Source organism: Lepidochelys kempii, chromosome 6, assembly GCF_965140265.1.
Source record: "Lepidochelys kempii isolate rLepKem1 chromosome 6, rLepKem1.hap2, whole genome shotgun sequence".
Taxonomy (NCBI): domain Eukaryota; kingdom Metazoa; phylum Chordata; order Testudines; family Cheloniidae; genus Lepidochelys; species Lepidochelys kempii.
In genome coordinates, this window is record NC_133261.1 from 8,407,152 (window position 1) to 8,430,771 (window position 23,620).

Here is a 23,620-nt window from a genome sequence, read left to right on the forward strand (position 1 = left end):
GCAAAAACGTATTTCCCCATTTGGGTTGGGAACTAGAACCACTGGAGATGCCCATGCACTGCCAGAGGGGCAGATTACACCCATTTGTAGCATATCCTGGATCTTCCATTCTATAGCAGTTTTAGCTTGAGGAGACACCCGGTAAGGGCGGGCTCTAATTGGGTGAGCATTACCTGTGTCAATGGAGTTGTATGCCCATTCAGTCAGTCCTGGGTGGCTGAGAACGTCGGCGTGTAGCTAGTGCACAGCTCCTTGATTTGCTGTCGCTGCATATGCCCAAGGGTCATGGAGAGGTTTACCTTTTCCACACCACCAGCACTTTTTCCTTTGTAGTAGACACCTTTAGGCCACTCAGCGTTATCTCCTCCCTGGGCTGTAAACTGACAAATCTTTAATTCTTTGGAATAAAAGGGCTTTAGAGAATTAATATGGTACACCTTAGGCTTTCAGTTGGAGGTGGGGAATGCTATGAGAAAATTAACAGCTCCCAGGAGCTCTTGGACCATTAATGGCCCTTCCCACAATGCTTTTATTCTGTGGGCCTAGAGTGCCTTCAAGACCATGACCTGGTCCCCTACACTGAAGGAATGCTTTCTGGCATGTTTATCATACCAGGCTTTTGGCTCTTTTTGAGCATCCTGTAGGTTTTCTTTGGCAAGGGCTAAAGAGGTTTGGCAGGTGTTTTGCAGGTTAGTTACAAAGTTCAGAATGTTAGTTCCTGGAGAAGGTGTAAACCCCTCCCATTGCTGCTTTACCAACTGTAATGGCCCCTTAACCTCGTGGCCATATACAAGTTCAAATGGTGAAAACCCTAAACTGGGATGTGGTACAGCTTTGTAGTCAAAAAGCAACTGCTGCAACACTAGGTCCCAATTATTGGAGTGCTTATTTACAAATTTACATATTATGGCCCCCAAAGTTTCATTAAAATTCTCCACCAGGCCATTTGTTTGATGGTGGTAAGGAGTGGCAACCAAGTGGTTCACCCCATGAGCTTCCCAAAGGCATTCCATAGTTCCTGCCAGGAAATTAGTTCCTGCATCTGTAAGGATGTCGGAGGGCCAACTTACACTGGCAAAAATGTCTGCTAGTTCCTGGCACACACTTTTAGCCCTGGTGTTGCTTACAGCTACTGCTTCTGGCCATCGGGTGGCAAAATCCATGAAAGTCAGTATGTACTGCTTTCCTCTGGCTGTCTTTTTTGGAAAAGGAGCCAGAATATTTACAGCTACTTGCTGAAATGGAACCTCAATGATGGGGAGTGGCTGGAGAGGGGCTTTGACCTGGTCTTGGGGTTTTCCCACTCTGTGGCACACCTCACAAGACCGGACATAGGTAGAAACATTCTTGCCCATTCCCTCCCAGTGGAACGACTTTCCCAAATGGTTTTTGGTTCTGTTCACCCCAGCATGGCCACTAGGATGATCATGGGCTAAGCTTAATAGCATTACCCGATACTTAGTTGGAACTACCAACTGTCTCTGAGGATGCCAGTTTTCCTCGTATCCACCAGAAAGAGTTTGCTTGTATAAATGTCCTTTTTTTACAACAAACCTGGATTGATTCGAAGAGCTGAGAGGCGGTGGGTTGTTCCGTGCCGCCGTCCAAGCTCTCTGGAGGCTTTGATCTGCTTTCTGTTCGGTCTGGAACTGTTCCCTTGATGCTGGAGACATCAATTCCTGATTGGATTGTGGACCTGGGCTTGGTCCCTCTGGAAGCGATGCAGGTGATGGGGCTGTTTTAGTTGACTGTGAACCGCTCTTGGCTGGTGCACTATGTTGGGGTTTAGGCTCTGGCTGAGCCTCTTGTGTAGGGTTATCTGCTGCTGCCAGTGCAGGTTGGGTGGGGCCCTCTGGTGTTGGGGTTGCAAGTACTGGATTCAGTGCTGGCAATGGGTCTGGTGCTGTTTTTTTTGCTGGTTCCAGTTCTGGGACTGGCTCTGTCTGGGTCTCTGTGACTGGATTCACTCCTGCTGTTGCAGACGTTTGTATGGGGTCGGGTTCCAATATCTTTGAGTGCGTCCTGGTAGAAGTCTCCGAAATAGAGCTAGGTGTGACAGCTTGCTTAGCCTGTCTGCGGGTGACCATTCCCAACTTCTTGGCTAGCTTCACATGATTGGCCAAGTCTTCCCTCAACAGCATGGGGATGGGATAATTATCATAGACTGCAAAAGTCCACGTTCCTGACAAGCCCTTGTAGCGAACAGACAACTTGTCTGTAGGCAAGTCAAAACAGTTGGCCTTGAAGGGTTGAATTGTCACTTGGACCTCTGGGTCAATTAAATTGGGGTCCACTAAGGAAGCCTGGATAGCCAATACTCCGGTGTCCCTCCATTTTGTGACCTTCTTCCTGCCCACACTCACAGTTTCCCTCCACTCTGAGGGTGTCTGGGAGGCATCTGGGCCTGAGGACCTCTGGTGTGATTTTGGTGCAATGAACTATAATTTCCAGGGGTTCTTGGGGCAGTTGGGCTTGACATGTCCCGGCTTGTTACATTTAAAACTTTGCCCAGCTGACTGGTCACTGGGGCGAGGTGGGTTGCTGGAGAACGGTGTGGTGGGACAACAAGGTGTCTGGAGTGTTCCTTGGGGTGTAGTTGGGGCCTTGGGCTGCCCCGGGTGGTAGGATGTGGTCTGAGGGTGTCCCTTCTGGTATCCGCTCCAACTGTGACCAGGGTTGTTCCTCTCTCCTCCCTCCACCCGTTTTGTTCCGGTTTGCCCCGCCTCTCTGGCACTCTGGGACTGCTTGTATAGATCAGCATAAAAAGCAAGACTTCCTGCTGAGTCCATTTTTTTATCCCATAAACACTGCTATCTATCATCCTTGGACATATTCAGGAATTGCTCCTGTATTATCAAATCCCGTATTCCTCCAAAGCTAGTTACATCCTGTCCATTGAGCCATTTCTCAAACAGATCTGTTCTCTGGTTTACATAAGCCACATTACTTAGTCCAGGTCCTCTCTTAAGGGCTTTCACTTTTACTCTGTAAGTTTCAGGTGTAACTTGAAATTGTTTTAAAACCAAACCCTTGGATTTATTATAGTTCGAAGCCTCCTCAATCACCATCTTATTGAATATGTCCAGAGCTCTTCCAGGCAATCTTGCGGCCGATCTGGTCATCTTGTGAGCTTCAGGGATTTGATGGAGTGTGCAAAGTCTCTCAAAGGTGAGAAAATATTCAGCAATATCACTGGATTCATTATACTGTGGACATAGTGTAATGGATTGTTGGGGAAGGATTTGTGGATTGTTGGGGAAGGATTGTTAGGGTTATTTAGTATATTCTGCCGAGCCTTTGCCTTCTCCATCTCCACTGTATGCTTCCTCTCTTTTTCCTTCTTCTCCTCTGCATGCTTCTTTTCTTGTTCCCTCTCCTCCATTTCTTTTTCCTTTGCCTCCATTTCTTTTTCCTTTGCCTCCATTTCTTTTTTTGCCTTCATTTTCTCTGCCTCAGTTCGACCCATCTTTTATGTTCCTTTTGTTTTTCCTCAGCCTCAAATCTGGCTAATTGCAGCTTCTGTTGAACATGGCATTCTGTCCTCCTAACCTCTCTGTTTTTAACTCACTTTACACCCAAGAGTTAGAAATAAAGCAAAAAACCCAAAAACCCTGACTTGTAAAATTTTGCTGTGCTGTAACCCGATACCTTTTTTCTTTGATAGCTGTTCTCAGCCGACAGAAAACTCCTTTTGTTATGCCTGCTGCTCTGTCCCCCTGACAGAGAGACAAAATCTACAGCTGCAATCACCTTTTACAAAACCTTTTAAAATCCTGCTGTGCTTCTGGTCCAAAATGATCCCACCACTGCCACCATGTCAAGGTTCCTTCCCCACTCTGAACTTTAGGGTACAGATGTGGGGACCTGCATGAAAGACCCCCTAAGCTTGTTTTTACCAGTTTAGGTTAGAAACTTCCCCAAGGTACAAACTTTGCCTTGTCCTTGAACAGTATGCTGCCACCACCAAGCATTTTAAACAAAGAACAGGGAAAGAGACCACTTGGAGACATCTTCCCTCAAAATATCCCCCAAGGCTCTACACCCCCTTTCCTGCAAAGGCTTAATAATAATCCTCACCAATTGGTACAGGTGAACCGAGACCCAAGCCCTTGGTTCTTAAGAACAATGAAAAATTAGTTAGTTTTTTAAAAGAAGAATTTTAATAAAAGTAAAGGTAAAAGAATTATCTCTGTAAAATCAGGATGGTAAATACCTTACAGGATCATCAGATTTATAACACAGAGAATCCCTCTAGGCAAAACCTTAAGATACAAAAAGACACAAAAACAGGAATAGACATTCCCTCCAACACAGCTTATTTTACCAGCCATTAAACAAAAGAAAATCTAACACATTTGCTAGTTAGATTACTTACTAACTTAACAGGAGTTGGAAGGCTTGCATTTCTGATTTGTCCCCAGCAAAAGCATTACACAGACAGACAAAACCCTTGATTAGTCCCCCGCCCCCCTCCAGATTTGAAAGTATTTTGTTCCCTCATTGGTCATTTTGGGTCAGGTGCTAGCGAGGTTATCTTAGCTTCTTAACCCTTTAGAGGTGAAAGGGTTTTGCCTCTGGCCAGGAGGGATTTTATAGCACTGTATACACAAAGGTGGTTACCCTTCCCTTGATATTTATGACACACCCTGTGGCCATTGGCTCACCAAGGCGCCAGGACGGAGCCACGGGAGCCCCACTGACACCTGTGGGAGTGGCCCAGCCACACTCCATGGCAGGAGATGCTGGGCAGAGTTGGGGGAACTCCAGCCTCCCCTGATAATGTTGGGTGGGGGCTGATGGCTACGGGGCCCTGAGGCTGATGGGGCTGAGGTCATCTCTGGGAAGGGCAGGGTGGGGACCTTGATGCCATGGGGTTCCTTGTTGAGGATGGGGGACATTGAGCCATTTCTCTACCCTGCATTCTCACAGCAGTAGCATAAATGATGCTTTTCTCCTTCTCTCCCTGGTGCAGAGACCCTCAGTGCCCAGCTGGAGGAGGAGGAGGAGGAGGAGGATGTGTCCCCTGAACAAGACACCATCAGGGTCATCCAGCAGCACCTCCAGGGCAGAGTTGAGGTACAAAAATCTTCCAGCTGCACTGCCCCCAAGTCTGTCCTGCCCCTTGTTCCATCCCCACCCACATTCGGGGTCTTGTCCCAGAGAATCCATCACCCGCAATGGGGGGCACTTCTCCCCTGTTACCTGGCACCCCAAAGTGGGGGTGTTCATCTCATGCAGGCCAAGGTGTCCGCTCCCCGCAGACACTGCCCCAGTTACAACCCTAGTCTGTGCAGGGTGACACTGGTTTTGGGAAGAGGGGCGGCTTTCCCTGTCCAACTCCAGGGAGGTCCTGAGACCTGGAGCTTTTGTAGGTGGGGTGGGGAGGTCCCTACCTGACCGTCTCTCTCTCTCTCTCTCTCTCTCCCACAACCCCACTCTTAGTGGGTGGAGGACAGGGCCAAACAGCTCCGCTTCCTCCACGCTGTCCCACGTCTGTGCTTGTCGGCACAGCAGCAGGGGTGGGACACTCTGGAGCCGCACTTCTCCAAAGCGGCCCTTGTGGAGAGCATTGCGGTGAGTGGGACCCCGTGCCCGGCTCCTGGGGTGAGGGAGCCCAACATGGCAGGAAGAGTTAGTGGGGCTGGAGGGGGAAGCAGAGGACAGGGCTTCCTGGGGATGAGGACTGGGGAGCAGGGAAAGAGGAAATTCTGACACTGATGGGGAACTGGCAGTGGGGAAACTGTAAGGCCGGAGGGGCAGCTGAGGCTGAGGGGAGGGAAGAATTGGGTGGGAGAGGAGGAAGGAAAGAGTAAGTTTGATGGATGGGAGGAATGGGGAGGCCAGCTGGTTGGGGGTGGGGGTGACACTGACTGTTTCTGCAGAGCACTTTGGCCTCCTCCCTGGGAAGCGCCTGTGGGTCTACAGGGCCTGAATCTCACATGCAATTTTATCTCCTTGGGGTCTCTCAGGAGCTGATTGAAGATCTGCCCATGGTGTCTGAGCCGAGTTCCATCGTCTCCAGCTCCATGGCCGCGGTTTGCAGCCTCAGGTACCAGGACCCTCCCATCCAGCTGCTCTAACCCTGGTGCAGATCCTCTCAGGCCTAGATTAACCCCAGCCGTGTCTGTTTGCATCCCCCAGCAGAGGAGGTGGGGACATCCCCTCTTTCCTGGCTGGGGGTGATTTCACTCCCGTAACGTGACAGTGACCACAGGGAGGGATCATTGCAGGGGAGGAGGGTCATGTGCATGACACTGCCAGCGCCACTCCGGTGCTGCCAAGCATAACACGGGCTCCTCTTTCCCTCCAGCAAACTGAAGCCACCACTTGCCCTGGAGCTGGAGTCACGCCTCCTGCGGGCTCTACAATACACCATTTTCACTATGGGCACGGGGCAGGACACCACCCACTTCCGGGTAGGTCATGATCCTACTTCTCTGTCCCAGGAGCAGGAGCGGCCTCTGGTCCCTGCCCCCTCGGTTTGATGGAGCTGCTGAGAATAGGGGAGGGGTGAGCAGAGCGGGGGGCAAGCCCGGGCAGGGCGTGTGGGGTCGGGGGGATGACACAAACTGCAAGGGAGGGCCCCTTCCCGCCAGTGAGGATTGCGTTACCCCTCTGTGGCTGATCCCAGCCTTCCCTCTTCTCCTCATTGTGTGCTCTGCTGCCTGGACTTTCCCAGGGATCCTACCTCCCACCCATTGCGGTTTGGCTTTTCCATATTCTGCTGGGTACCAGGCCCTGCGCAGAGAACTGCTAAGGGCAAGGATTGAAGAGCCAGCAGGCATCCAGCCATGAACTCTTTTTAAGTGTCCCTGCAGTGATGTGAATGGCAGAGGCCAGGATGTACCTTTTGGGTCTGGCCAGAGCTCCCCAGAGAACCCTCCTGGTCCCCTGAGAGGGGTAGCCCCATGTCCCATGACTGACGGGTGCTCCCTCTTCTTGCAGGCTGTCAAGGTTCCTTCCCCACTCTGAACTCTAGGGTACAGTTGTGGGGACCTGCATGAAAACCTCCTAAGCTTACTTTTACCAGCTTAGGTTAAAACTTCCCCAAGGTACAAACTATTTTACCCTTTGCCCTTGGATTTCCACTACCAAACTTTATCTGGGTTTACTGGGAAAACAAAGTTTGGACACGCCTTTCCACCCAAAATCCTCCCAACCCTTGCACACCACTTCCTGGGGAAGGTTTAGTAAAAATCCTCACCAATGTGCATAGGTGACCACAGACCCAAGCCCTTGGATCTTAGAAGAATGAAAAAGTATTCAGTTTCCTTACAAGAAGACTTTTAATAGAAGTAAAAAGAAAAGAATTACCTCTGTAAAATCAGGATGGTAAATACCTTACAGGTTAATTAGATTCAAAACATAGAGAATCCCTCTAGGTAAAACCTTAAGTTACAAAAAAGACACACAGACAGGAATATTCTTTCTATTCAGCAAAGCTCTTTTCTCAGCCATTTCAAGAAATCATAATCTAACACCCACCTAGCTAGATTACTTACTAAGTTCTAAGACTCCATTCCTGTTCTGTCTCCGGCAAAAGCATCACACAGACAGACACAGACCCTTTGTTTTTCTCCCTCTTCCCAGCTTTTGAAAGTATCTTGTCTCCTCATTGGTCATTTTGGTCAGGTGCCAGCGAGGTTACCTTTAGCTTCTGAACCCTTTACAGGTGAGAGGATTTTTCCTCTGGCCAGGAGGGATTTTAAAGGGGTTTACCCTTGCCTTTATATTTATGACACAGGCTCTGCACAACACCTACTTAGAGAGCCTGGACACCATGCTCGGGGGCCTGCTGGCAGAGACCCCCACCACGGACAAGCTGCAGCACCTCTTGGAGGTGAGCAGAATGGGAGGGTCTGGGGGGGAATTTACCATGAACCCCGTGGGAGGGCTGCAACGGAGAGACTAGAAGAACCATGTTTCCATTGTGTCCTCCCAGCTTGGACCCAGATGGCCACGCTTTCCCAGAGCCATCAGTGCAGTTGAATGCTGGGACCCTTCCGCCATCCGGGGTAGTGGTGGCGGGGAAGGGGCGGGGGCAGAGGGAAGGAGCTGGGACTGTCAGCCAGAGCTCTGCATGGTTCCATTGAGCACTAACAGTGAGCACCAGGCCTGGCTGGGGACTGACAGATTGAAACCCCTGTGCGACCTGGGACACAGGCCTCTGAGAAAAGTTACTGGCTCCTTTCTAGGGAGACCCTGAGATACAGGAGAAGACTGAGGGAATCAGCTCTTCTGTCCTAGGGACACGGCAGTTCCTGGAGTGATTGTCCCCACGGCCCCTCCATCCATCCTACCAAGGCCTCTGGAGCTGGGGTCTGGGGGCACAGGGCATGTGCCTCGATCCTGATGGGCTGTTGATGGATCAGGGGTTCAGAGCAAATAGACCAGCCCCAAGGCTGAGCTTTGTCCCAGGCTGGAGAGACAGTGACAGCTTGTGCCCAGCAAGATGTGGGCAGTGTCATGAACCCCCACATGAGGAGTCAGATATTGCACCCTGAGCACAAGTTCTCTGCCCCATGTGGAGTGGGAGAGGCTCGTTTGTAGAGCATGTAAGCCTGCCGGCTGACCCTCCCCTGCCTTCTTGTCCCGCAGCACCTCCATTTCTGGCTCGACTCCAGAAACACCCAGGAGAGAGCTAGGGCCATACGGAGCAGCGCTGCCCTGCTCCGATTTGCCACCTCCCTCTCCGGATTTGACGTAAGTGACCTTTGACCCCAGCATCCTGCAGAGCCAGGGCTTGAGTCAAATTCCTCATCCCCTGGTTAAGTGGTCCCCCCTGGCTCCGTAAGGGACTGCGCCATTCCATAGGCCACTGGCTGGCAGGGTCGTGCCTGGCCTCAGTGCCCTTGTTAATCTGGAGAAGCCTGGCAGCTAGTGCTCATAGAGGGCCCAGGCCGTGGGTCCCTTTGCTCCAAGCTCCCTTTGGGGCAGAGAGAAAGAGGGCTCTAGTTCCTCTCCCCCAGTGCCTCCTACAGATGCATGGGAGCAGAGCTCTGGCCCCGGGGAGCTGGGGAGCTGAAGGTAGAATGTTGATGGATTCCCCCCTTCTCCTCCTCCACCAGACCTCCTCCGATTTCCCCAAGGCGGGCAACTTTGTGCTGCGTCTGGGTCTCTACCTCTCTGACCCAGCCGATGACATCAGCCGGCAAGCCAGGGCTGGGATCTATTGGCTGCAGAGGCTCCTGCTGCAGAGGAGGGGTAAGAAACTCAGCTGGGCAATGGGACCCCATAGAAATGAGTCCCTTGGAGACTAGCTCCAGCTGGCCATTGGGACACCAATAGAACTAAGGCCTCTGCTCTTAGACTAACTGCAGCAGGGCAGAGGGACCCCAATGGAAAGAAGGCCCCTGTTTTGGGCCCCCCACTTACTGGCCAAGGGACCCTACACAAAGAAGCTCCCTCCTCTGAGACTGACCCCAGCTTAGATGATGACTCACACTCATCTCCCTAATTCAGGGAGTGAGGAAGGGGACGAAGATGCCAGGGAAATTAGCTGCTTTACCTCATAGCCTGGCTCTGTCCCCCAGTCCAGAGAAATCAGCCCCCCCAGGGGGCTGCCAGCTGGTGAGGGGACAGGAACGGACCTATTGAGACACATGGAGGGAAAGAGCCCATCATGAAGGCAGGGGCAGGGACCACAGGGGATGGACACAAAGCTTGTAGAATGTCACCAGTTGGGTAGCTAGGGCCAGATCCTGAAGTCAGTGGCTGTGGGGCGTTTTCAGCATTAGCAGCCACCATTAACAGGCACCCATGCCCAGAGCACAATGACCGTAAGGGTCACCTGATTACTGTGATGAATGAGACAAATCCCCCTTCAGGTACTAAAGCACCTGGTGGGGACCCTGCCAGTCCATTGGGCCGTGGATGCCATGAGAACCCCAGCCAGTGTTCACCCAGCAAAGGGAAGAGAAGGAAACAGGCATTAAAGCCAGATGCCAAACCTCCCCAATGGGTGTGTCTTTCTCCCCCAGGGCTGAACATCAGAGAGGAGAGCGATCTGTGGTGTCGGGACGGGCTCCAAGACACCGAGCGCCTGGCGTACAGAAACATGGCCAGGGTGGGGGAGGTAAGGACTCTCGGCCAGGGTATTGCAGTAGCTCAGGTGTGGAGCTGTCTCCCCCTGCAGTGAGTGTGTTCTGTAGGGGGAGGGATAGCTCAGTGGTTTGAGCATTGGCCTGCTAAACCTAGGGTTATGAGTTCAATCCTTGAGGAGGCCATTTAGGGACCTGGGACAAAAATCTGTTGGATGATTTAGTTGTGGATTGGTCCTGCTTTGAGCAGGGGGTTGGACTAGATGAACTCCTGAGGTCCCATCCAAACCTGATATTCTATGATACTTATTTCCAGCAGACAGTGTTTGGCTGCAAGAGGCCGAGGAGCCTGGGCTGGACCCTTGCTAACGGTCCAGGCTTGTGTGTGTTGCATGGATCCATGGTTACATGGCATAAAAGGGATCCTCTGGTGGGTTGAGTTAATGAAGGATTGTATATCCAGGAATCTGGCTCTGCTCACTGCCTCCCTGGCTGACACCCTGGTGTCTGAGAGGTGAGCCCCTGGGTCAGTGAGTTGGGAAGCTCACACCAGCAATTGCTGGACCAGATCCTTGTTGGATTCCCTGCACCTCTGGAAGCACAGGCAGGGTGTGGGGTTTGCCGAGCACCAGGGCGAGTCAGGAAGCAGAACCTGCCCCTGCCCTGGGCGTTGTGTGAGGGACACTGAGCTCCTTTCCTGGGCTGAGTCACTGCAGCATATGTGACACTCGTGGGATTGTCGGTGGAATGGGGAGCAGGAACGGAAGCAGATCGAAAAGGCCCCTAACCTCTAGCGGGTGAGCTGCAGGAAATAGCGCTGCTGGGAGCAGTAGCGGGTCCTTTGTTGTCTTTGTGAGCTGGGTTCCAGACTGCGCAGACACGTTCCCAGCATGTCATGGCACCTGTGGTGACTCCCGCTCCAGAAAGAGCTATTCCTCAGTGCCTGCAACCTCTTACTTAAGGGGGTTCCTTGGTCCATGGGACCCCAAAAGTTGGCTGCACAAGGAGGACTCTTGTCCACCTTGTGAGATAGTAGAGGGATTTGGAGCCTGGTTCTGGACAATTGACAAGGGCTCTGGTGCTGTTGGTTTTAGGTCTTTGGAGAGATCTTCACGGAAGGCCAGAAAAGATCTTTCCTCCAGGCAGCGCTTCTGGCCATACATGACCCCCAGCTCCGTGTCAGCCAGGCTGGGCTTGTGCTGACATATTCTATCCTGGGGGAAGCCGGCCAGCTGATCGGGAATGAGGTAACCAAAGAAGGATCAATTGGGGAGGGACACCCAGGGCCTTTCACCTCCAGGCCATTGACAGTCACTCCCATCCCATCCCCTTGCACTGACCTGGGAGCAAGGAGAGGATGAACCCGGGCAGGTGCCATTGGTAGGTGTCAGCTTCTCCCCTGAACAGCTCAAAGCAGAGCAGACCCAGCTCGGCTATTTACAAACATGTGTCACATCAACATGACACGCTGCTATTGCTCATGCTAGGGGCTGCCAACTCCCCCTGTGAGAGTTTCATACCCCTCCCGGCCTCAGGCTGGTTCCTAGGGCCCTAGTATCATGTTATCCCAGCCACCACCTGCTCTGGGAGAACTGGAGGAGTCAGTCAGCAGAGGCTGCTGAAGTGCCCCATTCCCCAGAGCTACTGTCCATGGCATCATCTTAATAACGGGGGGCGGAGGGGGTCCCTTGGGAAAGGTGTCCACAACCTCTCACCCCACAGCACTACTGTCCAGAGCCTTCCAGCCCCTCAGCTGGAGGGGGAGAGGGTGGATAAGGGGATTCTGGGGAGTGGAGCTTAATCCCTGGCTGGGTTGGGAGGTAGAATAGCTCTCACAGGGGGACTGAGAGGAAGGGGACAGGAGTTCATTCCACAGTGGTGGGAGTGGGGTTGGAGGTCATTTGAGAGGAGACAAGATTTCGTCTCGGAGGGTTGGGTGCGGGAATCTGTCCCTTGGATGTGGGGAGGGTTGGGGTGGAAATTTTGCTGGCTCCCAGTGCCGTTCATGCCCTTCGTTGCCATGGGTGTCGGAGGCTCTGACCGATCCTTGTTCCCTTGCAGCAGGAGGACGTGACAGCAGCGATCATGGCGCACCTGTTCTACATCCGGTGCTTGCGCCAGGTGCCCAAAGCGCTGCAGGGGCTGTGCTCCGTGGGACAGCCTTGAAGGGCCCCCCCTTCCCATGCCCAGAAGCTCCCACTCCCTGCTGCAGGTACTGCTCTTTCCTGCTGGGCCTGGGGGAGAAGGGCTAGTGGGAGGGGCCATAAACACCACAGCACTGAGAGAAACCCAGACCGAGCACCTCGCTCTCACCACCCTGCCCCACCCTGACTCCTGGAGCTGGGGCCAGGCCAGATACGGTCCCTGCCCCCATGCCCAGAGGCCAGTTTCAGAAGCATCAGGCTTTCAGGGCCATGGGACTGGCCCAGAAATGGGAGCATCCGCAGAGCCAGGGTTTATACTCAGTAATCATTGCATTCTGGGAGGGGTGGCCCGATGTGGAGCCCTCCCCTGTCGTCACTGCTCAGACCTCCCCATTGCCCATGTTACTCCGTTGCAGTGAATGTCTGACCATCCCCCACCTGGAGCCCAAGCCACACACATGGTATCTGAACCCTTCCCAGACAGGAATGAAACTCCCCCCTAACACCTTGGGGCAAAGAAGGATCCTCCCCATCTGGCAGGTGGGGACTGAGACACAGAAGAAGGGCTGCAATCCTGGTCACACACTCCTGGGGGTAGATCTGGGAACTGGAGTGGATCCCAGGCTAGTCCCTTTCCCCGAGAGGCAACTTCACTTTCTGCCCTTTATTCTCCCCTCCTGCTGCGGAGGCGGGTCTCTGAGTGTGAAATGAACCAGGAGAGGGATGGGGTCCTGGCACAATGCTTGGGTGGGAGCTCCCCTTGGCTTGGACCCCAGGGTCAGAGACATCTTTGTCATCTTGCTCTCCTTCTTTTATTCCTAGGAAGGGAGTCCCCCGATTAGGGGTCTCTAGGGATCCAGCTGGGCAGTGCCTAGGAGAACCTATAAGTCATCCTGGTTCCCGCCTGCATGCACCACCCTGTCCTGCCCTGCCCTCCGGTTCTTCATTGTTGACTCTGCTTTGACCCTTGGCTCCGGTCTCTGATTATGACTTTGGCGTGACCCTTCTTGGCTCCAGATGTTGCCTGCCCACCTTGATTCCATATCTCCTTGCCCTTCTTTAGCCCCACTCCAGGCCCTCCACTGACCCGCTCCAGCATTGCCTTCTCCTCCTGATCTTCCCCAACCACTCGGACGTTGACTACCCGGTTTTGACCCTCGGCCTGTATCTGGACTCTGGCTTGACATTGACTTGGCTGATCTTTGCTCTCTGACTACTGGGCTATGACCTTTGGCATGGATTTAGACTCTGGCCCTGGTTCTGCTTCTGCTTTGTCGATGGACTCTGATCTCGGTTTTGATCCTGCTGTGTCCCTGGACCTTGATTCTAGTACCACTCTTAGCCTCGGCACAATCCTGCACCTTGCTGCGACCTGTGCTCCCACCCCTGGGCATCATGATCAGATGCAATACATGACATTAGGTGGTGCAACTTTTTGGAGAAAAGCAGGATCTCCGCAAGTCAGTGGCCTGTATGCAACAGGGACACACCACACCAGGTGTGAACCAGGGCCTCACTACATGAGCCTGGCCCGATGATGTCCCTGCTGGAGCTGCACAATGGAAATGATTGAAAATGTCGGGGTTCCTTGAACCAGCCTCTGCCTCTGGACCTACTCCACCTTCTTGACTCGGACACCCGGCATTCCTGATCAATACCCGGATTACATGGATACCTTTGAAAGAAATGGGGACTCGTTGCCTCTGCACCAGGACTATGACTGCCCCCTTGACCTGCAACCTTGGTTGAAAGTTGCCTTCATCAGTATTTACACATTGGTGGAACCAGAATTAGTGGCTCTCCCTGCGTACAGGCTTGAAAACCGGTCCTAAGAGTTTATGAGCAAATTAGCGTTTCCCACGGGTGCCCAGGCCCTTTTGGGGAAGAAGAAATGTGGGACTCTACTATGTCTCTCTTTAGACAATCAGCCCCTGAAAAAAAGGATCATTTGGAACCATAACCCCCAGTTAGGAATCCCACAATTGTTTGCTCGCAGGAAATCTGCAAAGTTGTTCATCAAACTTCATCTGTGAGGATTTCCAATCTAACACTCATTTGGGCAGGGGACAAATGGAAGGCAGATTTCAAAGCACACTATGGACATTTTAACTGTCAGACATGCCATTTGAGCTAACTAACGGTCCCCTGCCCTTGCAACACTTCATCAGTGATGTATTTGGGGCCATTTTGGATCTGCACAGTGTCATCTATTCAGGTGACAGACTTCTTTTTTTTGGAGAACCGAGAGCAGCATGCGCACCAGACCTGAACCTGGAGAGGTTTCGGCAGCATGGTCTCAGCACAGAATTCGAAAAGCGTACCTCCGGCTAACTCTCCACAGAGTTTTTGGGCTACATCCTCTCCCCGGAAAATGTTACGATTGATCCAAATAAGGTGGAAGCCATTCATAGATGGGATGAAGTTTGAAGTCCTCAAGAAGACCAGTGCTTCCTAGACTTCACCCGCTTTACTGCTGCTTCGGCCCAGGGTTCTCAGAGCCAATAACCCCCACGAGAGCTCTCCTCCACATAATGGCCATGTTTGTTTGGTCACCCAAGTTCCAAAAAGCCCACAAACAGCTCACAACTGCCTTCACTACTGCACCTATTTGGAGACTCAGTGCTCATCCTGGAAGTAGATTCATCTACTATGACCACCAGGGCCTGCTTCATTAGCTGGTGCCAGATGTGGGCTGAAATTCAGACTTAGCTTGACTGATGTGACTTCTGCGCTTTCAGCAAGGCACCACGCACCAAACTCCTTGGCATTTCAGGCCTCTGGAGACCCTGCCCTGGCCATGGGCAGCCATTGCCAGGAATTTTACCGAATCAAATGGCCACATGATGGGACTGACTCTCATAGATCACCTGACCACGATGGCATGCTTCATCCTCTTCTGAACATGTACCGTCGATTGATAGGACAGATCAGTTCCAAATTTGCAAAGGCCAATGAAACCTTTATTTTGCTAAATGTAGATTTCCCACTGATTTCATGTCATGCTACAAATGACCTCTCCAAAATTCCCAGCTATCGACCTGGGTGAACGAATCCATCACCTGCAAGAAGAATGAAGGGAGCCCCTTCAGGACACTTGGAAGGAGTTCAGATACTGTATGGACTGCTGATGACAAGAGGGAAGCCATTTGCTGAAGGGAGGTACAAAGTCCCTGGCACTGACCAAATCCCTAAGCTCTGTCCATGGCAGCAGTTCCTGGCCCATCCCCTTTGCTGACCTTCTGATAACATCTTCCTCCCCTGGGTCTAGGGAGCAAACTCTGGGTCCCTTCCCTCACTCTGGCACAATCTGTGCCCAGAGTGTCTGAGTCCCTCACCGAAAATGGGTCTCTCCTCCCTTCTCCTCCCTGTGGGGTGGGGGAGACTTGTACCCCCATTTTACAGACAGGGAATGAAGGTGAGGAAGTGACGTCTCCAAGGTCACACCGAGCAATGTCGGGGAGAGCTGGGAACTGACTGGGTTCTACAGGAGTGCCCTCCCCAGAGGGGCAGCTTCACTTTCTGCCCTTCCTCCTCTCCTTCCCTCTTGACCCGTCTTTGAAGGGGGCTCTGAAAGGGAAATGAGCAAGGGTTTCCTCCCCGCTCTGTCTTCCAGGTTCTGGGATCTGTCCATGTCGCCAACAGCAATGCAGCCTGCAGCTGGCCCGGCTTGGGGAGCCATGGCCTCATCCTGTGAAATCGAGAAGTACTGGCTCTCAGGGATGCTTAGATGGAAAACCACACACCCCACCCGGAGGTAGGAGACACCCATTCCCAGGTTGTCCTGAGGAGCCGCAATTCCTCCAGGAGCTGGGGAAGGGCACAGTGATCAGTTTATCAAAAGGTAGGGAAGGATCGTGTAAGAAGAAGGTCTAAGAGAGAAGGAGCATGAGCTACTCTCTGTATTTGGGCGTGGCAGGGATCAAGAGAAGGGACAGGGGCTGTTAGAGGGCAATGGTGAGGTACAAGGGGTGTCAGAGGTGGGGGCAAGGCCTGAAAAGTTCAGATACATTAGAACAATTGTGCCAGAGACTCACCGGTTGAGGTGCTGAAAGCTCTGAACTAGGGTTGGCCAAAATCATCCTCCTCAGATGGGAACATCCCAAAAGTCTGTAGAAGCTCAGCCTCTGAGGTGAACGTTGTGGCCCCAACCTCTCTGCTCTGTACCTCACAGGATTCCCACTGGCTGTTCCAATCCAGGATGAAAACTATGCCACCGAAGTCTCACAGCACCTGGGCAGTGAAGTGGCCACTTAAACCCACTGTGATGCACAGACCTTGCCCTGGCTGTCTGCACAGGGCTGAATTTCACCCATTCAGAGTGTAAGGAAATAATTGGCTGAAGGCCTTTTTCTGCTCGGATGTGGTTCTAGGGGGAAAGAACCACGGAGATTTTTAACCTGTATTGCTCCCGGGACTGGTGCTGCAGTGATGCAGAGAAGTGCTGATGCACTGGATTTTTTTGGATTCCCCCCCCTCCCGCTATTAATCCACTCTCTTCCTCTCTTTTAACTGGTATTCTAAGGGCACCCCATGCTTCATGTGGGTATTCTTGGGTGGGCAGATTGCATCAGACCTGCACCACAATAAATACTAGTGAATGACATATGCAGACACTAAAGTTCTGCAGCCTAATTCTCAGAAACTTTCCTCTTCAATGTAGAATCAGGATTTTGTTTTTAATTTATTTTTTGAAGGTGCTAAGCAGATGCTACCCTGTAATAAGAGGAAACAGAAGCAAAAACTGAAAGAATGTTACTTAAACCAATGAACAGATGCAGAGAGTGGAAACACAGCAAAGCAAGCGAATGTATCCTGTGAGTAAATAACCTGGAAGCAAATGGGGGAGAAAACCTCATCTGGGTAATTGTGGTTCTTGGGATAAAGATCAGGTTCCTGGTGTGTAGCCTGGCTGAGATTCTGCCTTTTCCCTGGATCCCAGACCTGGGCTTCACACGTCATTCTCCTTATTTTATTCCTAGGGAAAAAGGATCCCCAAAGGAGGTGTGAGGATCTTCGACTAATGTCTGCAAGAAGCTTCAGCCACCTTCACTGGTAGAAGTCACTTTCTTTCCTACAACGCCACTAGTGCCCTTTCTGCTCTCCAGGCCTGCTCCCTGCAGCAGGACAGAGACACCCCTTAACTCCCCGAGTCCTGATTTCCTGCCATTCAAGGGGCTGGGGGCTTGCATTGCCCCCACCCCCACCATCAGATACTTTTCCGATGGGAATCTCCCTAGAGCAGGGGAGAAATCTGTTCTTCCTTTAGAACCAGTCTGCTCAGTAAATCAACCCACACTGACCTCATCTTGGCTGCTTTGTTTATCCATGATTAGTGGTGTTGCCGGCACCCAGCGCCGAGAGGCTGAACAACAGCTTGAGTTGGTTCGTTACCCGGTGTGCTGCACCCAATAATCACAACGGGGTGGAGAAACAGAAAAGTTTATTTGCAGCTGCAAAAAGGTACAGGGAGAATAAAATCTCAAATCCTGCACACAGAGCAGGAAGTTACACAGGCTTTTATGCATTCTTTTTTCCAGCATACTTATCCAATAGCAAGCTGCCCCAAGTATCCATATAGCCAGCCAATCCAGTTCCCAGCTAGTTCCCTGATTTTCTGTATCATTTGTTAAACTATACATAGAGCTGCTTTATTTAGCATTGTTCTTCCATCTTTCCCCTGTTTGGCCTTGCTTAGTTGCAGGCAGTCTGACTCTGCAACATATTGTTGCAGATTCTTAGCATAACTGCTGTGTGTGCCTCCAGGCTGGGGCCGGGGGGGGCAAGGACACGTGGGCCTAGTACGCAGAGCTGCTGCGAGTGCCTCCAGGCAGGATGGGGGGCCAAGAACACCTGGGCCTAGTGCGAGGGGGCTTTATCGACACTCGTGGTCTTCCATCCCCTCGAGTTACCTAGTGGCCATGCCCCAGTGTCCCCAACAGTGGTATCTTTGGAAATTCCTTCGCGTTTGGGGGAGTGTGGTGGAGCGGGGGATACGGGAGCTCCAGCAGATTCCCCTGAAGAACACCACCCTGTCTTTCTCTGGTCAGGGTCGGACTAGCCGTCCATTGCAGAGGTGAAGACCAGATGGGAGCTGCTGGATTGACCTTGATATGCCATGTCCTTGTGTGGATGAAGGACCTACATCTCAGGGATGGCCAGCAGCAGATGTACCATGTATCCAGGAATGGTCTGAACAACCTACACTGACAGGTAAGTAAAGTCGTGGCCACATGCAGTGGTGAGCTGGAGCCGGTTCGCGCGAACCGGTTGTTACATTTTGAAGCCATTTTAGAACCAGTTGTTAACCCGCTTCCCTGCAGGGGGCGCTGAGGCTTTGATGGGCTCCGGCCGGGAAGTGATGTAATTCCTCCTCTGGCCGCCGGGGGCGCTGCGCTGTGGAAGCCACGTGGGCTGCCGCCTGGCCCTGGGCATGAGCCCTGGGGCTGCTGCTGCTCCCCTGGCCCTGGGGCTCCCACTACTGCCTGCTGGGTCCCCGGCTGCTCTGCTGGGCCTGGGCTGCATCCTGCTGCTCTCCCCGTGAGCACCCACCACCCTGCCCGCAGCCAGCCCCCGTCTCCAGCCACCCCCCACCCCCTGCCCGCAGCCAGCCCCTGCCGCACCCCCTGCCCGCAGCCAGCCCCTGCCCACAGCCAGCCCCTGTCTCCAGCCACTGCCGCTCCCCCTGCCTGCAGCCAGCCCCTGGTGCTGCTGCTGCTCCCCTGGCCCTGGGGCTCCCACTACTGCCTGCTGGGTCCCTGGCTGCTCTGCTGGGCCTGGGCTACGTCCTGCTGCTCTTCCCGTGAGCACCCACCACCCTGCCCACAGCCAGCCCCTGTCTCCAGCCACCCTCTTCCGCTCCCCCTGCCTGCAGCCACCCCCTGCCGCACCCCCTGCCCGCAGCCAGCCCCTGTCTCCAGCCACCCCCTGCTGCTCCCACCCCCACATCCACTGGTGCCCTGCTGTTCCCAGGGCAGTAACCCTGCACACCTGCTTCAATGATGGGGAGAGGGAGCAGCTGGGACCTACACATGTGCACACCCTAGGGTGACCAGACAGCAAGTGTGAAAAATCAGGATACGGGGTGGGGGGTAATAGGAGCCGGGGGGTAATAGGAGCCTATATAAGAAAAAGACCCCAAAATCAGGACTGTCCCTATAAAATCAGGACATCTGGTCACCCTAGCACACCCCCAGGGTGTGGCGGGGACCTACACATGTGAGCTCCTTTTTAGTATAGGCCCATCTTTTTAAAAAAGAACTTTAGGCAGGATTAATATACATCCATATTTTCCCAGGCAGGTCAGGCTTTTTGGTTCTTAAATCGCCGTCCAGGAGGAATTTTTAAATTTTAAAAATTCCTCCCGGGAAAATACAGACTTATGCTAACTCTGTTTGTACAAAAAATACATACTGGGGCACATCCCTTAAATCAGAACTTTTTATAGGGAACCGGTTGTTAAGATTTTGGCAGCTCATCACTGGCCACATGTAGACACCACAGGAATTGGGGGGATTGAACCAGGGTCCTTCAGCACAAGCTCCGCTCACTCATTGTCAACCAATCCAGCTCCACCCACTAGACCTCACCCCCTTTCACAGTCACAGAATCCAGGAGCCCTAAGTCTCAGATCCATGCCTCACATCACAAGGCCAAATATCCTCCCTTTATGGGTGCTGTAGAAGGGACCATCTGCACAGACCCCTCTACATTCCCCCCATCAGAGACTGCAGCCACGGGTGACCAGTGAATGAGCAGAGATCTCCCCTGTGGGAATCAGAGGGGCTGCACATTTGGGGTTTCACAGGGAAGGCGTCTGGCAGCCATTAACAGACTGACCCTGTGAAGAGATTTTCCATCTCTAACAAAGGGTTTCTGTTCCCCCAGACCTCAGCCGCTCAGCAGAATGCAGGAGAGCCGAGTGCTGATGGGCTAGAGGGGTCACAGGAGTCACCGTGCAGCAGCTGTGGTGTCTACAGTCAGCATGGGCCAAACCCTGTGCTCCAGGCTGTTTCTCTGGATTGCGAAGGGGAGTTTGGCTTGGGGAATCGGTTGCTGGTGCCTGTGTCCACAACTGGGATGTTTTCAGGAGACTACTCAATGGTCCATGAAGCGCCATCCAAGCAAGTGGAGAGTGGACATTAAAGAGCGAGGCTGGGACCTCCACGGAGCTGCTGCAGTCCAGCATCCACAGCCAGAAGAGAGACAATGGGAAAGGTACGGAGATGGCTGGCCACAGCAGCAGCCGCCATCTCATAAACCTCTGCTCTTGCTCTACACAACAGAGGCAGGACAAAGAGCCACACAGTGAGAGCTTGGGTTGCAATGAGCAATACACGGTTTTTCAGTACATTATGCTGCCCTGACAGTCTACTGCCTGTAATGTGCACATCCAGCCTCCCAGGCTGACCTCAGTGGGAGTTAGGTGCCCTGTGCCCACAGGACACGGCTGGCCTTACTAGGAGGTGAACTGAGGTGGTCGACTCAGGTGCCAGACTGTGGGGGGCACCAGTAGGACCCAGAGTGTAGAAAACTGTGTCTGCTGCTGGTGCATGTGGATTCTCTCTGCTCGAGATGCACAGAGAGGGTGGAGTGCTGTGCTGGAGGAAGGAGGGCACAAGAGACATAACAGGCAGGCAGGAGAAAAGGTGAGAGAGAATCACAGAAAGCAGCAGGAGCTGCAGGGAGAGAGAGGAGGAGGAGCCTCTTATGTACCTCTCTAGCATCCCCAGGAGCCTGGACTGATTAACCCCAGCTTCTCAGGGAGCTTCCTGTTTCCTGCTGCTTCCCTGAACCCACGTGAGGAGAACAGGAAGTCAGCTGAGGTAGTAGGAGCCAGTTAGGCCCTTAAGACGCTGATTTCTTCCCTCACTCAGGCCCTGCTACCAGCCTGCTTATTTGTCCCCTTCAACTGAGCGTTGAGAGCCACTATAGCTGGCACAGAACAGCAGTCATGAGTGAAAGAAGAAAACGTCCCTCTGAGGCAGCATTCAGAAAAAGAGAAATGCTTCTTTTGCTTTCTTTATCTAAGCAGGAAGGAGCTCTCCTGTGATACGTAGACACAAATGTTCACGGTGAGCCTTCCGGCCCCAGTAAGGGTGTGAGTGGTGAGGAGATACCTCATCTTCCAGTTAGTCAGAGTGCAGGTGACCTGGCAGCTACTGCAGCATCCATATCTGCATCTCCAATGGATGTAACCATGCACGATCCTGAAGAAAAGTGTAGCTCAGAGAAGAGTGTGGTGGAGGCGCAAGAAACTGCTGCTGCTGAGTTGAATTCCTTGAGTCTAGATGATCCAGGACTGTGGACCCACTTGAGCAGTAGCCTGAGGGACTTCCTTGTACTGCACGGGCCACAGCAAGTGAAAAACTTCATGTTCCCCAAAGACAATGAAAATAGTAGTTCCCATCCAACACATTACTGGCATGAAATCCCCAATGGTGAGAAAGTGGAGAGGCCACGGCTTATGTATTCAAAAATCGAAAATACTGAATTCTAATGTTCCAGCCTCTTTGGGCTCTACAGAAACAAAGGACTGGAAAAATCTGGCTAGAAATCTGGCATGCCATGAGAAGGCAGCAAATCACCAGAGAGCATTTTATAGGTGAAAAATCTTGAGATGAGACTAAGGTTAAAGGCCTCCATAGATGATCAGCATCAAGAGAAGATTGCATCAGAGTCTCTTTCCTGGCAAAATGTTCGGAAAAGGCTCCTTGCCATTGTGAGAATGCTTGCTACCCAAAAACCTAGCACTGCGTGGCATGTCAGATCAGCTGTATGTGCCAAACAATGGAAACTTCCTTAAAATTGTGGAGCTGATGGCTGAGTTTGGTGCTGTACTCCAGGAGCTTCTAAGAAGTGTCATCACCCAAGAAATGTACACACACTACTACCTTGGAAAACCATTTAAAATGAGATCATTCAGTTACTGGCAACAAAAGTCAAATGGATGATTGTGGGAGATCTTAAGTCAGCAAGATATTACCCTGTTATTCTGGACTGCACACCTGACATCAGCCATACGGAACACACGCCTTTCATGGCGAGTGTTGTGTGCAGGCCACAGAATCTCACCCACCCACTCCTACAATAAACCTCTCACCTGCGTCTGAGCTATTGAAGTCCTCAAATCATGGTTTAAAGACTTCAAGGTGCAGAGAATCTTCCAGCAAGTGACCCGTGCCCTATGCTGCAGAGGAAGGCAAAAGAACCCCAGGGCTTCTGCCAGTCTGCCCTGGGGGAAAATTCCTTCCTGACCCCAAATATGGCAATCAGCTGAACCCTGAGCATGTGGGCAAGATTCACCAGCCAGATACTACAGAGAATTCTTTTCTGGGTAACTCACATCCCATTCCATCCAACATCCCGTCCCAGGCCACTAGGCCCCATCTACCACAAATAGTCAAAGATCAATTAATTGCCAAAATCATGTTAACCCATCATACTATCTCCTCCACAAATTTATCAAGCTTAATCTTGAAACCAGCTAGGTCTTTTGCCCCCACTGCTTCCCTTGGAAGGCTGTTCCAGAACTTCACTCCTCTGATGGTACTCTCCTCTAATTTCAAGTCTAAACTTCCTGTGGAAGTAACAAAAAGGGATTTAAGTTCAGCCATCTTAGTTCTGTTGAAAAGAAAGCAAAAGTCAGGCTAACTCTAATGCAAAACTTGTAAAGGCAAAACTGGTAAGCGTATAAAAATTGCAAAGCAAAGTTGGTTTTAACCTTGCCTTACAATAACAATAAAATGTAATTGTTTAACATTTTTTGCTACAAATAAAATATAAACAAGTATAAACAAAACAAAGCTTTATTATTACATAAATAATAAAACGCTATAAATACTTGCTTTACATTTTTTATACTTTAAAAATTTGCGTAAGGACACTCTGTCCAAACGGACGTCTTCCTTCTTGCAATTGCCTAAAAATAAAACTGTCTCTAACTTGTTGCATCCAAACTAAAAGTAAGAACTTGTTTTCTTCCACAATTTGGTGCCGTGACTCAGATAACGATTCCCGGCTAAAACAGCAGCAACTACTACAAACCTTTCCCCTTCAAAGTCCAAAGCACCAAACAAAAGGTAAAAAAAACCTATAAAAATCGATACTGGGGTATCAAAAAAAATATCCTAACCATGGGACTGTCTGTCCCTTTGGGCTCACGCCATGCAAACTTATTTATTATGCAACAAGGCCAAATGCACAGTGGTGCTGAAAAACTTTTTTCCGCACCCCCAATATGAGGTTGAGGTCAAACCTAATCAAAGCTAAAAAATTTTGCTGCCTCAATAAGGGTGTATTACGTCCAAACATAAAACATTAAGGTTATAGATTAAAAAAATGCATCTAAATATAAAAGTAAATAAAATAAAAGTAAATAATAAATGTGTAAAAAGTAAGTGCCGTTATCGAGGTCTGGGACTTAAGCTAACTTCAGGC

The 23,620-nt window shown here is 51.6% G+C and overlaps 1 pseudogene; it reads right to left on the reverse strand.

The window, feature by feature from the left end:
- LOC140912906 (up-regulator of cell proliferation-like) overlaps nt 1-22,222 on the reverse strand; it is a 55,374-nt pseudogene extending 33,152 nt beyond the window's left edge.
- Nucleotides 22,223-23,620: the final 1,398 nt, after the last annotated feature.